The sequence below is a fragment of the Corvus cornix genome, chromosome 2, assembly GCF_000738735.6.
Source record: "Corvus cornix cornix isolate S_Up_H32 chromosome 2, ASM73873v5, whole genome shotgun sequence".
NCBI lineage: Eukaryota > Metazoa > Chordata > Aves > Passeriformes > Corvidae > Corvus > Corvus cornix.
The window spans coordinates 14,789,380-14,803,310 of NC_046333.1; the positions used below are offsets into that span (position 1 = coordinate 14,789,380).

Below are 13,931 nucleotides of genomic sequence, written 5' to 3' on the forward strand. Positions count from 1 at the left end.
TGGAGAACCTTCTAGATCAGGGACATGTAACAAGGGGCAGGGAGGCCAATGGACCAACCAGGGAAGCAGAACTGGGGTGCATTACCATAACAAAACAAAGCATCCTGGGGGAAACCTCTTGTCGCACTAACCTGGGGAGGTTCTTTGGTACTAGGGTCTGTTCCACCAATGGACACCCTTTGTCCTTTGTACTACTGGCCCACCGACCTCCACAAACCACAATCACTGTCCTCATCCTGCTGGCCACACTATTGCTGATACAGGCCTGGATGCCACTGGTCTTCAAGCTGGCTCATGAACAGACATCGGCACTCCCTCCGACCCAGGGCTTTCAAGTCCCTTATGCTCATTTTCCAGCACAGTTTCTGTACTTTTCAGCGACTCCTTTTTCTGACCTGCCCCTCGAAATCTCGTATCCCGCTGCCTGACAACCATTAGTTTTGGGGGGTGGCTGGGAGCGCAGCTTCCCCCACGCCAGTGGCTGGTTGGGATGTGGGAAGACCTCACTCAGCACAGCGGTGCCCGGGGCGGCTCCGCGGAGCTCTGTGCCTCTGGAGCGGCACCGCCGGAGCCCGGGCGCAGAACAAACGTCGGCCCCGCCGACAGCCCCCGCCCGGCAGCGGCAGCCCCGCGCCTGCGCCTTCCCGCGGGGGTGACGCCGCCGCCCCGCGCCGTGGAGGCGGGACCCGGGCACAGCGGGCGTTCGTAAGTTCCTTCCCCCCGCGGCAGTGGGGTTGCAGCCGGACTGGGGGCGGGCGGCGCCGGGGCGCGGCTGCCCCGCTCTCTCTCCGCCTGCGGAGCCGGCTGGCGGCTCGGGGCCGGGAAGCAGGAGGCGGAGGGGTAGCGGCTTCCGGCGGGGCGGGCGCCTCCTCCGGCCCTCACTCGGCGAGCTCGGAGCTCCGCGCCTGCGGGGCCGTTCACTCGCCCCGTCACGGCAAAGCTGCTCCCGTAGCTTGGCCGAAGCGCCGGGAGGCGCGGAGGGCTCGGCAGCGTCCCCCTCGCCACCGAGGTGTGTGCGGGGCCCGCCCGGCTCCCACCGCCGGAGCCCGGGAGCGGCGGTGCGGGGCCTGCGGCCCTCGGCCGGGGGCGCCGTGTGAGCTCAGAGCCAGCACGGCCACCCGAGCCCCGGCCCCGGGGGTGTCGCAGCCCGGCCCGGGGTATCACCCCTCGAGTGTGGAAACTGCGAGAGGGCGTGACTGCAGTTGCCGGTTCGGATGTTACAATAAAGACCTGCCGAAAGGCCGCGTAGGACAGGTTCCTACAAGTCACGAAGGTTACTTCTACAGCTTCCGCTTTATTCAGTGGTGGCCACAGAGCGTGTCTTCTGTGAGGGGTGGCAGTGGGTGCCTCCAGGTTTCGTGGCGCTGGGCCGTGGCACCGTTTGGCCCCTGTGCGGTCCCTGCCAGCGTGAGTCAGAGCTGTGCGCCGAGCTCTTGACTCCGAGACCTGAGCGATGTTTCATAACCTTGCTGCTGCTTCCATAAAAGTACAAATACGATGCGCAGTCCTCTCGGGCTCCTTAGGGTTTGGAAGGAACTGACAGGCAAAGGGGTTTTGTCCTGTGGCTGCAGAAATGGATGCAGTAAACGGGCGTAGTGTTTGTGTGTAACTTACTGAGGCCTGTCGGCTTATGAATCCATTAGAACTTTTAATAACGACATAAGGAACATATCCCAGATTCCAAGTTATCAGATGTGTCTGGCATAGATAATATAAGGAGGGAAAGATTTTAAAGCAGCATAAGAGACTTTTCAAAAGACTGTGCAAATGTCTGCAGTGGGCCAGATTTGGAACAATGTGAAAGTTTGGCTTGTTTCAATTCATTTTGCCCAAAAGTAATGCTTTATTAAAAGTTTTACCTAGTTCTATACCTAAATTAAAATTGTAGTGGTATGTCTTGTGCTCAGTTCCTTTCTTCTCCAAGTTAACTCTTGTTGAAGCTTTTTAATAGATGTTAAAGTCTCAGTCAACATACTGAGAAATACTGTGTAGTTAAGCTAAATATAGTCTTGAACTTTCTTGTACTCATTTCTTTGAACCCGTAATATGCCATTTAAAGTGGTCTTTCATGTTATTATTCCTTAATAAAAAGGAAAGAAGAGGATAACATAGGGTAAACGCACAGCTCCCTTGGATCACAGTAGTTTGTATGCAGTTTTTTTTTCCCACAGAACTATTCAGCAGCCAAAATTCTGAGCTGTTGTTCTTTTGTTTGTTTCAATAACCTGATAGTAGCTAGTTATTTTTAGTAATAGTTTATCTTTTTCAAAGTTATTTTTATGTGAAGCAAAATACATACAATTCAGGGACGAATGTATATTTTTTTCTGCTTCAGTAGCTAGAAGAATTGGATTTTTCCCAACTTAGAGTTTGTCAGAAGTCAGGAAGAAAAAGGACGGGAAAAAGCTTATGACAAGTTACGTGTTTAAAATATTTTTTGTAATGATCTAGTGATCTTGGTTATAAAAATATTCTTGGGTAATTATAACTGGAGGATCAGAAGAAAACCAGCACTATGCTGTGGTTCAAATATTTTTAGCTTTTGGGCAGGCTGTTAAAGAGATAGATTGTGCAGTAGCTAAAGTTGTAATTGAAATGTTTTTCAAAGCATTTGATGAAGAAAATACTAGTTTCCTATGTTTCCTCATCCCATTTGTGAGTGAGAATACCAGCACTAGCAATGACAGGGAGAGCATATGATGAGATATTTCTGACTTTCTCACATGAAGCCTTAGAAATTTGTAGTGACTGTCATACATATGTTTTTGATGTACAAGTTCAAGGATTATGTTGTGCTAGGTGGAAGGAGTGTTCTTCATCAGTGACTTGGGCTGTTTCAAGCATTTTTATGGTCACAGGTAAAACATTTATGGAAGTGGTTTAATGTTTTAAATGTCCATATGAAACTGGTGATGGTTTTATGTATTTGTTTGCAAGAGGTAGGTGGTGTCAGGTCAAGGTGAAATAGCCAAATGTTGAATGTAGAACTTTGATTGGAAGCTGACTGAAAATATTACTGTGGTTGCAATTGAAGAAACTTTGGAGTTTTAAAAGTGCATGGTAAAATCCGAAACGTGTGAACTTCTATCAGTTACATTAGCAATATTTATTCAAATTTTTATTATTGTAATCTCTAGTCTAAAGTCCTGTTAATGTATGGCATGCCTCAGAGGAGATGCTGTTGTATTGTGGGTAAACATGTTTTAGTAGAATTCTTGTTTATTTACCACTTCCTAAAATGTTTATCTCTCTATTAAATACGATTTTCTGTCCTTTGCTAAATATATTTCCTGAGATATTGGAACTTTCTGTTGTGTTTGTTTGTTTTTTATTTCCTTGAAGTAGGAGTTAAGATGGATGAAATGTTTCATTGGCCATAGCAGCAGCAGGATGTATAAGGTGGGTATGTTGAAAGATTACAGTTAATATCCTTGCAGAGTATTCTAGATTTTGATTCTGTGTCTATCTGAACACAAAGACAGTTTTTGCCTCTGTATTTGAGTTGCTGTTTATTTGTTCATTTAAAATTCTTTAAGGTTGTTGAGGGTGTATTCCATTGGGCTTGTACTCCAGTGAAACTAATTGTTTTCATAATTTCCATAAAAGGTATTAGTGGTTCAGCAGCAGGAAAATATGTTTTGATGTTCATCCTTATTTGCAGTCAAGACAGGACATTGGGCTTATTTGCCGAGACTTAATGCTTCATGTTGGCATTTTAATTCACTTACAGAGATCTTACAGAGAACTTGCTTTTCCTTAAAAAGATTTTTTAAAAATAAATTTTAAACATGAATATATATTTAAATTTAAAACACGAACATACGTTTTTACAAGACTAACACTGGCAAATAAGAGAACGGTGATGCTTGAGTAATAATTGAGCCCTTTCTCATGGAGCATATTTTTATGTTGTTGCTATCAAAGTTGAGTGGATTACATACTTTTTCACAATGTAACCACCATTCAATTGTATGACATAGATTTTTATTTTTTATTTTTTTAATTTCAAAAATAAAAAGTTGTGGGTTTTTTAAAATTCATTCTTTCTTGTGCTGGTGTAACAAAGAGATTCTTACTGCCAGCTTAAAATCGCATTTGGAGAATGCTGTTGTCTTCGTATTGTATTTGCTCTATCACTGTTGGTCTTGTCTCCTCATGAAACCACAGAACAACTGGGTAGAAACCATCCTATTCAAATATCACAAAGTGTGACATTTGCTAATTAAGTGTGTCTTTGACTTACTGTATTATAGTACTGTACATGCTGGTATTGGTTTGTCCTTAATTGGCTGTTCAAACCGAATGTCAGTAGGTGTCAAGTATTACTTTTTTAAAGGACTGATTTCATGGGTATTTATAGCATAATCGAATGTTGTAGGAAATGTTAGCGTAGTTTGTGTAGCAATATGTTGTAATCTGGTAATTGTTCCAATTAATATCAAGAATGTAATCAAAACACCGTAAACCTAACTGTGGTAGAATTGTACTGTGTATTGAACTATGATGTACAAGGGCGTAAGTTAAGGAGAGGCTATCTTTGGTTTGTCACGTCAGTCTTTACCATTTTAGGAAAGAATAATTTCCTCACCTAAACTGTGAACTGTTCTTTTTATCTTTGGTTCTTTCTTGCATCTTTTTGGAGGCCATACAGTACTGAAAGTCTTGCTTGAAGGGAGGCTGGCTAGTGTCCTCATTACCAGAAGAGGCTTAGTAGTGAGCTGTCAGTCCACCTTGAATTGTTGCACAAATGGAAAGAATGTAATCAGTACCTCAGGGCATGTTTCAGAATTGTAATGCATTGTGGTGAGTTCATTTGTAGTTAAGCTTTTATTTTTTGCAGAGTGATGAGATTTTTTTTTCATGGAATCATAAAAATAATAAAATTATGGAGTATTGAATAATAAACATGCAATTTTTTTTTTAAGTGTAACTTTTACTTTTAGAGGCTGCTATAGGATGTTAATTTCTGTGTATGCATTGTGTTGTTTCATTCTGTGGCTTAGCCCATTATTGTTTTTCAGAAAGCCTAGACCCAAGATTGTTGGTTTAGGAAAAGTGTCATGGTTAATGCCAAGAAGAGGTCATGTGGTGAGCTTCAGAGCTGGACTGTCTCAGCCCTGCTGAAGAGCCTCTGTTGCAGCAAGTCACTGGGGAGGCAGGAGTGTTCTTGTGGCTCACTTGGGTATTTGCCAGGCGGACCAGGTGCTAAAGAGATGGAAAAGCAGCTTGGAAAATTTGTTTGATAGGAAAAGGAGTAGTAGGGGAAAGAAACTACTTCTGGCAGACTTACTAGGATCTATGACTGAAATTGGTTTGGGATATTAGGTTCGTTGTAAGTTACAGTTCCAGGGAGAATTTTTGCTGTTTGAGTTTGGGTGGCAGAGCAGTCAGAGCTATGTTTCCATACTCAGTCTTCCTCATTAAGCCCTATGTTACCAGTGGCTGAATGCTGAAATGTCTGTAGGAAGCATTTAATTTTTTACGTGACCCCAAAGCAGAAACCAAATGAAAAAAACCCTCAAAGGTGCATTGTCTTAATTTTTGGTGCTTTATTCAGCTGTTAAGGACAATTGCAAGGGACTGTATCTCTTCTTTAAAGGATTTTTCTCTTGGGCCAACACTATGAAAATGATGCATGGTGACAAATTCCTGTTTAGACTGATGTAATTTCTATTGTACCTGTGCTTCTTTGCCACTTCACTTTTCTTATATGTATGTTTGTGGTTATTTGGGATGAAATGTAGAAAATAGGGATTTTACGAAAATGTTACTAATTTTTATAGTTTTGAGCACACTTCTGTCTTGTGCTGAATGACATAGAACTTAATTTTGGTGGGTTTTTGGCCTTGACTGGTTGGCCTCCCTATGTGAGACTACAGTCTGCTTATTGGGGGTGTGTGTAATCTCAGATCTGTATCAGGCTGCCCTTTCAAAGAGTGCTACATACACCAAGACATGAGGTTCTGACAGTTCCTGCTCTTCTTCAGCTCAATCAAAATCGAACTGCTGGTGAAGAAATAAGGTAGATCCATGTTTTTAGGAAGCAGGGCAGTAAAGTTGAACTACTTAGCATTGGTCACTGCTAATTATGTGCACTGTCCTAAAGATACAACTATATGACACCCCAAAATACTGTTAGGGAATTAAAAAGGATCAGTATATAGAAACCTGCATAGTCCTGTTGTGTATGTAATTGTACTACTCTGCGTGTGATGAATCAAGCACTTAGAATTTACCAGCCTGCCAGTAAAATAATGTGGATGTTCAGTGGGTTGTGTTGCTTTTGTCATCAACAGATTTCAAGGCTTTACTGAAGTGAGAACACAAGTCAGTATTGGATTTAGAAAGAAGAAACTGTTCTATATTACAGGACTCAAACGGAGACCACCCAAATGCCTTCAGCTGGTTTTTGTTATTTTCACAAATAGTTTGTTCTTTTAGCAGAGTGTTTAAGAACAGAGAGTCGGGTCAATCACTCTATTATGTTTTTCCCTAAACAGCATTATTAAGCAAACTTTACAGTATTGTTCATCATTGAGAAAAAAAAAGTCCTACAGATTCTCTTGGTTTTTTTAGCTTCCAGAGAAAAATAGAGATAGGCTGTTGTGATTTCAAATCTTCAAATTATAAATTTAATGCACTGTGTTTTTGGAAACTTTTCTAGTTTTGGCTGGATTGTACTTCTTAAGGGCCGATATAGTATCTATTATATTTTATGGTATTTAATAAGTTAATTCAGAGGTGTTACCTATTTCCTATAGTTCTGGTGGAATAAGTAGGATGCAGAATATTCTTGTCCTCCATATAGTGTGAGTTATCTTTTTTATAACAGTCTTAATTTTTCAAAGGGCAGGCCTGCTGTATTTTTTTACTGACCTGCTCTTGTGCCAAAGCACACTTGGTGCTCCACTGAAGACCTAAAAGCAAAAAGTCCTGGCAGTTACCTTTGCTGAGTGTGGGTTTGTGTTCTCCTGTAAACCAGTGATTTTCTTTCTGGGCAGATACTCTGACTGGCAAGAGACAAAGATTTGCAGACTGTAATGGGTGAGATACAAGGAAGAAATTGTGCTGAAGGACGAAAAAGCAAGGACTACCTGGCCCCAAATGATGTCTTGACATGTTAGTAATGCCACATACTCAAAGTAGGGGACTGTGTGTTAAGAATCTTGTTTCTGGGAGCTCTTTTAACTTCTGATACCTGTCTTTGTACTTGTAATCAAAGTAAACAGTGTGATGGAGTATAAAATGGTGTGGTAAAAATCAGTATCTTACTGTCATACAGCATGCCATCACAGTGGTTGTGGTGCTGGATGCCTCTAAAAAGGATGTAGAGAAGACAGGAATCAGGAAAGAGTCTGAAAGAGGAATCTGGGGGGATGGAAATTTGCCTTTATAAAGAGAACTTGGAACAAAACAGATTGCTTAGCCTTTGAAAGGCAGTGAACAGGGAGAAGTATAACACAGGTACACAAAATGATGAATTGTTTGAGAGAAGTAACTCAAAAGCTTTTGTTGGTTCATGCTATAAGAGTAAGGGGACATTCTGTGAAACTAGGATGGCAAAGTGAGAAAGGAAACTTGAGAAAGGATATATTTCTTAAACTGATAAGACTGAGCTCTGCAGTCTAGGGATAATTTTGATTTAGAAAAATTCTAATAGAAATTGGATAAATTAGAGGGCAAGAATATTTCCACAGGCTCAAGTTACCTTTTCTCCTGAAAGAATATAATCTCTCATCTTTTTGTCACTTGCAAAACTATTTTTTCCATCATGATTGTTAATAAAGCTCATCTAAAAACTATGTGTTGATGGTGTGAGTAAATGAATTCAGTCTATCCCTAGTTTGTTAATGGGAGAAACAGTTGCAGCATCTCACTAATTTGTTTGCTCTCTTTCCCTGTATTGGATTATATCTAGGTGAGAACCCACTAGGTAATATGTCTAGTTCCCTTGGTAGGTTCTACTGATTTACTTGGTTTTTCTAGTAGATGGGCACATTGGGGTAGAGGTTTTGGGGATTAACATCAGGGTCCTCATAAAATTGGAAAGCATTTACATAGGCCAGTTGTTTTTGTGACTTGTCACTCGTGAGGCACTGTCCTGTTCAGCTTTGATTTTTCTATTGCCTGGGCTTGTGATTAAGTTGGTGTTCCCACAGTAATTTAATTCAAGTCAGTACACAAGTTTGTTCTGTACCTAGAGTGATAGAATATTTTGGGAGGATGAAATGAGCTAACACTGGCCTTCTGTGTCACCCTGCCAACTCCCAGCAAGTATGTAAAAAGTCATAAAAATAGCAGTGGGGGTATCTTAATTAAATGAGCATGCTTGTCGCTCTGCCAGTCTTTTCTCTTGGCATGGTTCAAGTCTTAGAAACTGTTTGCTTTCAGTCTCTCTCAAACTCAAATATAAAACTATGATAAAAGTATCAGAAGCAGTGTTCAGCTGGAAAAGACTGCAGATTCAGCTTTTGCTCATTCCCACTGAAATGCCCTTTTCTCTCCATTTAACAGAGGCTGCAGTTTTTACTTTTGGAGTCTTTAGCAGCAGATTGAGTTAAATTTGTTGTATTTGGCTCTAGAGCAGCAAAGAGCAGATGTCAGGGAGGTGCCGTGACAGGAATAAAAAAATTCAGAAGGCTTGTGGGAATTTGGGGGTGAGAGGGAAGTCTTCCTCCTATTTTTTCCATGCTAGAATCCGTATTATAACATTTAGAGCTGGCATTCAGTTCAAAACTTGCTGTGCTGCAAGGGTTGATGCATTGACGCAGACATTCTTTCCCACAGCTCAAATTGTGGAAACAGAGTTTATTTATAAAATAAAATATGCCTGTGAAATTATAATTGATACCTTAATTATGGAGAACTTGCTTGAAAGATGGTAACTTAGCGATCCATGGGACATTTTCCTGGCTTAGAATAGCCATGATTTATACTGAAACATTTTCTCTGCATGAATCCTAGAAATGGAATTCCCCTGTCAAGGCAGAAAAACTTCAGTAACTGAGAGGTACTCTGCCAGGGATGTTAAGTCTAAAATAATAAGTCAAGTTTTAAACATTATTTAGGGTTGGAACATGTGAAAAGTAAGCTTTGCTATTTGGGATTGTCACTATTTGAAAAATGTGCATTTAAAAGCCACCACTACGTGTTTCCAGTCTTTACATAATCAGGTGGGTTCCAGATGTATGTGGGATCCTGGAGAAGTTTGTTGCTTTGGATTATTTCTTTTCACTTTCGTAAATGAGCAGAATGCTCCAAAATTCAGTTGTGGCTTTTTTTTTCCCTTTAAATCTTATCTTATTGCGGGCCATTTCTGGAAACACCTGGTGTAGTTTGTTAGTCAGTAGACTGATTACTTGTTTGTTTGTCTTTCTTTCTCACATCTTTGTTTTTCATTCATCATCTACTTGCAGTACAAAAGTATATATTGCCACAGTATAGTTTACAGAAACATAAATACAATGTAATTTACATCATATTTGCATAAGTTTGATTACAGGTTGCTGTATTTGAAAATTGTGTCAATTCTCTGTTGTTGTATGTGTAGAATGGTGTACTTGATAATCTCTGGAGGAATTTGTCTTTTTCTGTGATGAGAAAGCTTTATTTATACAGTGATCTGGAGGGGAGGACAGTAATAAATCTGCTTTTCCTTGAGATGGTTCTCATTAGTCTTGTGTCAGTGTTTCAGTAAACCATGTTGACTCCTGCTTTGGATCTTCTATTCTGGTGGTGAAGCTGGACTCTTGTCTAGCTCTGGTAGTAGCTCTTTTCATTTGGTGGGGAGATGGGATTTGACATAAAAGGAGTGTATGTTATTGTGCATTTGGTAAGAATATAAAGTCTGACTTTGTTTTTCAAAAGCAATTAGTATAGTGGGGTGAGTTGACAAAAGCATTGGACATGCTCTGTTCTCTTCAAAGTCCTGAGTGGAGTGTGCTTTTCAGGTTTGAGAACAAATCTTCCCATGTTTTTTGCTGATAAAAAATGTCAGTGCACTGCTAAAAGAAAACAGGACAAACTAGCTTGCCTGTTGGCTGTAGCATGTTGAGTGTCTTGGTTAGACAGCTAATTTCAGTGACTTGAAAGTGACAGGCCTGGAGATAATTGTGGTCAGAGCTGCTCCAAGAGGAATGAGTGAAGACTTTCTGATTTCCTAAATGATAAGGAAACCAGGTTTGATCAACAGCTGCTGGGAGGGTTATTCAGGCACTGAGTTAGTCTAGTCCAGTGCAGGATTTTTCACCTCTGACCAGTTTAGGGCATGTTCTGCCTAAGGTGAGCTGGTGAAATTAACAGTTTGGGTGGGTATGATTAACATACTTTATGTTTGCCCTGAACTTAATTTCTTACAGGTATTTTTTCATTTGGCTGTCAAATTCTTTGTTGTGTCAGAAAGATTTCGTGACCACATCAAAAAAGTTGGAAAAATGGTTAAGTTGTAGATTCTGTATTTAAAGATTGTGTTCTAGATCATTTAAAGGTTTCTTTTAGATGATAAGATTTTGCTTCAAAAGAAGCATGAAACTGTAGATGTAGAGTCTGTTTAGGCTAGATCAAGGTTGTACCTGTTTTATTTCTTTTTTCATGCTTTCGTGCAAGTGTCAAACCTACATTTATGTACTAGCATGCATTGAAGATAGCTGTGTATTGTGAGGTGTTAAGGTATAATTGATCTAATTCACTGTAAAAGTTTTGAAACCTTTTTGAAGGTGTTTTTTGCATCTAAAAATCTTCAAATATTTGGTATAAAATATTGATGTTCATTGGAAAGTGAAATTTCTGTTCAATTTCGAGACAAGAAAACTTGTTCAAGATTAAAACAGACCAAACCCTTACTTTTCTTTTTCAGTTTTAAAATTATTCTACACTTACAGAAATGCAGATACCTTTGAAAGATTTAGCTGATCAGCTTTTGAGAAGCAGAAAAATTCCTCAGATTAAGAATAATGCTAACAAAATTGATGGAAACTCCTGAATATAGAATTGGTTTGTTCTACAGATGTTCTACAGATTCCTGTTCCAGGAAGCTGTTCATTTTGGAAAAGCAAGAAAATCAAGAACTATGAAATCTTGATTACAGAAGTTGTAGAATAATGGGTTTTAATTTGACCATCAAAAGTGCAAGTCAAGGAAAAAGGGTATTGTCTTGATGGTAATATCTAATAATTTGCAAAGCATCTTCCCACTAGACAAAAAAAAGTAAAAAAATAATTTGTAAAGTGGACTGTACATATATACTATTGCAACTGTCCTGTCTTATCAGGGAGATAAGACAGGCTGAGTATCCTGGGTCTTATTTAACCCTGAGGGGTTTCAGAGACAATAAACTTGGGCATGTTAGCCTTCTTTTGTCCAAGTGGAAGTATGTTTTAAAGTGTATGCTGTTCAATAATGAACACAATTTATTTGAATTGTCCCTTTATAACATTTCAGACATGAAACACTAGAAAGACCGTTTCTAAAGTGTTGATTAGTAATTGCAAAATTGATAGATAAACTTAAGGATTTTGTAGAGGTTAGTACTGGTTGAGAGAGAATAGCCATGCTTGCTTTTTTGGAGGATATTTACAGAGAACATTTTCAGGTTTTCTCTGATGGCCTCTCTCTCCAGCACTTGTCTCTGAATGGTGTAGTTACCTGATAATTCAGTCTTTGGCAATTATCTTTAGAAAGCTGTTTTTATTGGGAAGGAGAAAATGTTTAATGTGTATACTTGTAGTGAGGAAGGCACTGGGTGGGAATATTAACTCGTGTTAGGTTGACTAATTGTAGATGTCCCCAAAAGAGGAAGTTTTAAATTTCTACTGAAATCTAGTTTATAGATAAATACAAATTACTGTATTTAGAAGCATAGTAATTTAAAAACTAGTATCTTTGGAATTCACTTTTTCATTATAAAGTGGTTTCACAGGCCCAGAATATGACATTTTTTACTTCTAAAGTTTTTAAAGTTAATTACATTTCTTTCTAGAAGTAAGATGAATGCCAGTAAGCTCCCAATTAAAAAGCATTACTTGTAGTGGTACACTAGAATTGTGGAATATCTTGAGTTGGAGGGGGCCCACAAGCATCACTGAGTTCAACTCCTACTAGTTTTCAGATATAAATTCTAAAGAGGTTTCACAAAGAGCAGATGTGGTCAGGTGGAAAATGTCGATTTGCAAAGGGATCCTATGCAGTGCCCACTGTTGTGAGCTGCAGTGCTGCTTCAGGGTGCAGCAGATGAGTCAGCTGCAAGTTCCTGTATTGAAAGGAATGCTCAGTTTCTGATGTGTTGCCTACACTTGGGAGGTACAGGAGCCCTTCCCGGGGCTGTTGCCACCAACTCATTTGCACGGTAATAGCCCATGTAGGTAGTTCCTGGCTTCTGACAGGCTTCAGCTAGTTCACCTGGCTGAAAATAGGCTGGGGTTTTAAGCACATTGAACTGAAAAAACCATACAGTATCACTGGGACTATTTTTGCTTTACACGTACAAGTACTTTGAAAACAGAGTATCTGGCAATAATATTGAAATATTTTTTTTTTGACCAATCCACAAACACTGTTACATGCTGTGGATAGATTTGTGTTGCATTTATAGCTGCTGAAAAATCAGTGGCTCATCCACTATTGCAGTTTTTTTGGCTAGCATATTGTATGAATATTGTACTGCGGAATCTTTAATCTGCTGTGGAGACATACAAATTCAGGAGAAGTGACTTTAATCTTTGAAGAACGTGTGTTGACTGGGAAAGCTAGTTCAGTTTATTTTTGCAAATCACCAACCCTTAGAAGTGGGATTAAGTTTAGTGCAGGAGAAAATGGAACTTTCCCTTTGTCTCCAGAGTGAGGTCACGGTGCTTGTCTCTCTTTTCAGCCTCCATCTCAGTAAAATAGAAAATATGATTGTTTCATGTTTCAGTTTTATCTCCTGAAGAATGGGAGTTACAGTTACTTGTGTAGGCTGTAATGTCAGCAATTACTTTTTGTCTTTGTTACTTCTGTACTACACTGTCTCTGCCCTGTTTGCATGCCTGTGTTTGAAATTCTCATGTGCTGCTTTTGTATTTTCTCTTTCTTGCCCCTCGATTTTATTTATTTAGAAATTCCACTGAGCAGGTAGCTGAGTAGACTTCAGCCATCCAGGAATTGATGGTGCATGTGGCTTTAGTGATGCAAAATCCCACCCACCTTAGATGTGAAGGCAGGGAAAAGGAAACAAAACAGAATCCAACAGAAGAGATGAGAAAAGAAAGGCTTTGGTAGTAAAGGAAGGTAGAGGGGAACACCTGAGTGACAAGCTTGGAAGAAAAGAAGCTGAAGTGGTGGTATGGTACACTGGTTTTGGCAATGCAATATGTGATGATGCTGTTCTGATTTGTAATTTTAAGAACAGCTAAAGAAGCATGTTGCTTAAATAAGATAATTCACTGATTCTTTTTTTAATTTTAAAAATCTCTATCTCATTTTTCAGTAGAGCAGATAAACACTAGCACTCATTTTAGGGGAGCTTATTTTTGTTTAATGAGAATATATTCATGCTAATTTTAATAAACTAATAAAAACAGTAGTGCTTGGTTGCTTTATTGCTCATCTCTTGTCTGTCTGGGGTTATGTGCAGCATTATGTCTTGGTAGATTTAAAGGAATGCAATGTTCCTTAGTGAGGAGCTTAAAAAAATCTCTTGTATAACTAAAATGGGTCCCAGTTCTGTGTGAAGAACAGGCATGTGATCACTTTTCACTTTCCAAAATGACACTTGAAGCCTTTCTAACTAGACTGAACTACAGTCAGATCACTCAAATTCCCCCTGTGTCCCTAGAGAACAGAAATTGTTTCACATGGAGTACTTGGAGCCCATTCTGCTGAGTTACGGGGTTTATTTCAGAGTTTGGGAGATGCATTTTTATGGAATAGGTAACAGAGAGTTAGCATTCTTCCTT

General features: G+C 39.7%; 1 protein-coding gene across 8 annotated transcripts in view; it reads left to right on the plus strand.

Annotated features, from left to right (window-relative positions):
• Window positions 1-659: 659 nt before the first annotated feature.
• The window catches only part of ZNF438 (zinc finger protein 438), a 52,533-nt gene continuing 39,261 nt past the window's right edge, over window positions 660-13,931 (plus strand). For 2 of the 8 annotated variants that reach the window (XM_039548629.1, XM_010394943.3), the window contains exon 1: window positions 1,041-3,399. The gene's annotated coding sequence lies outside the window, so the exon portion shown is untranslated. The other 6 variants (XM_039548635.1, XM_039548630.1, XM_039548633.1 and 3 more) reach the window with 6 other exon arrangements.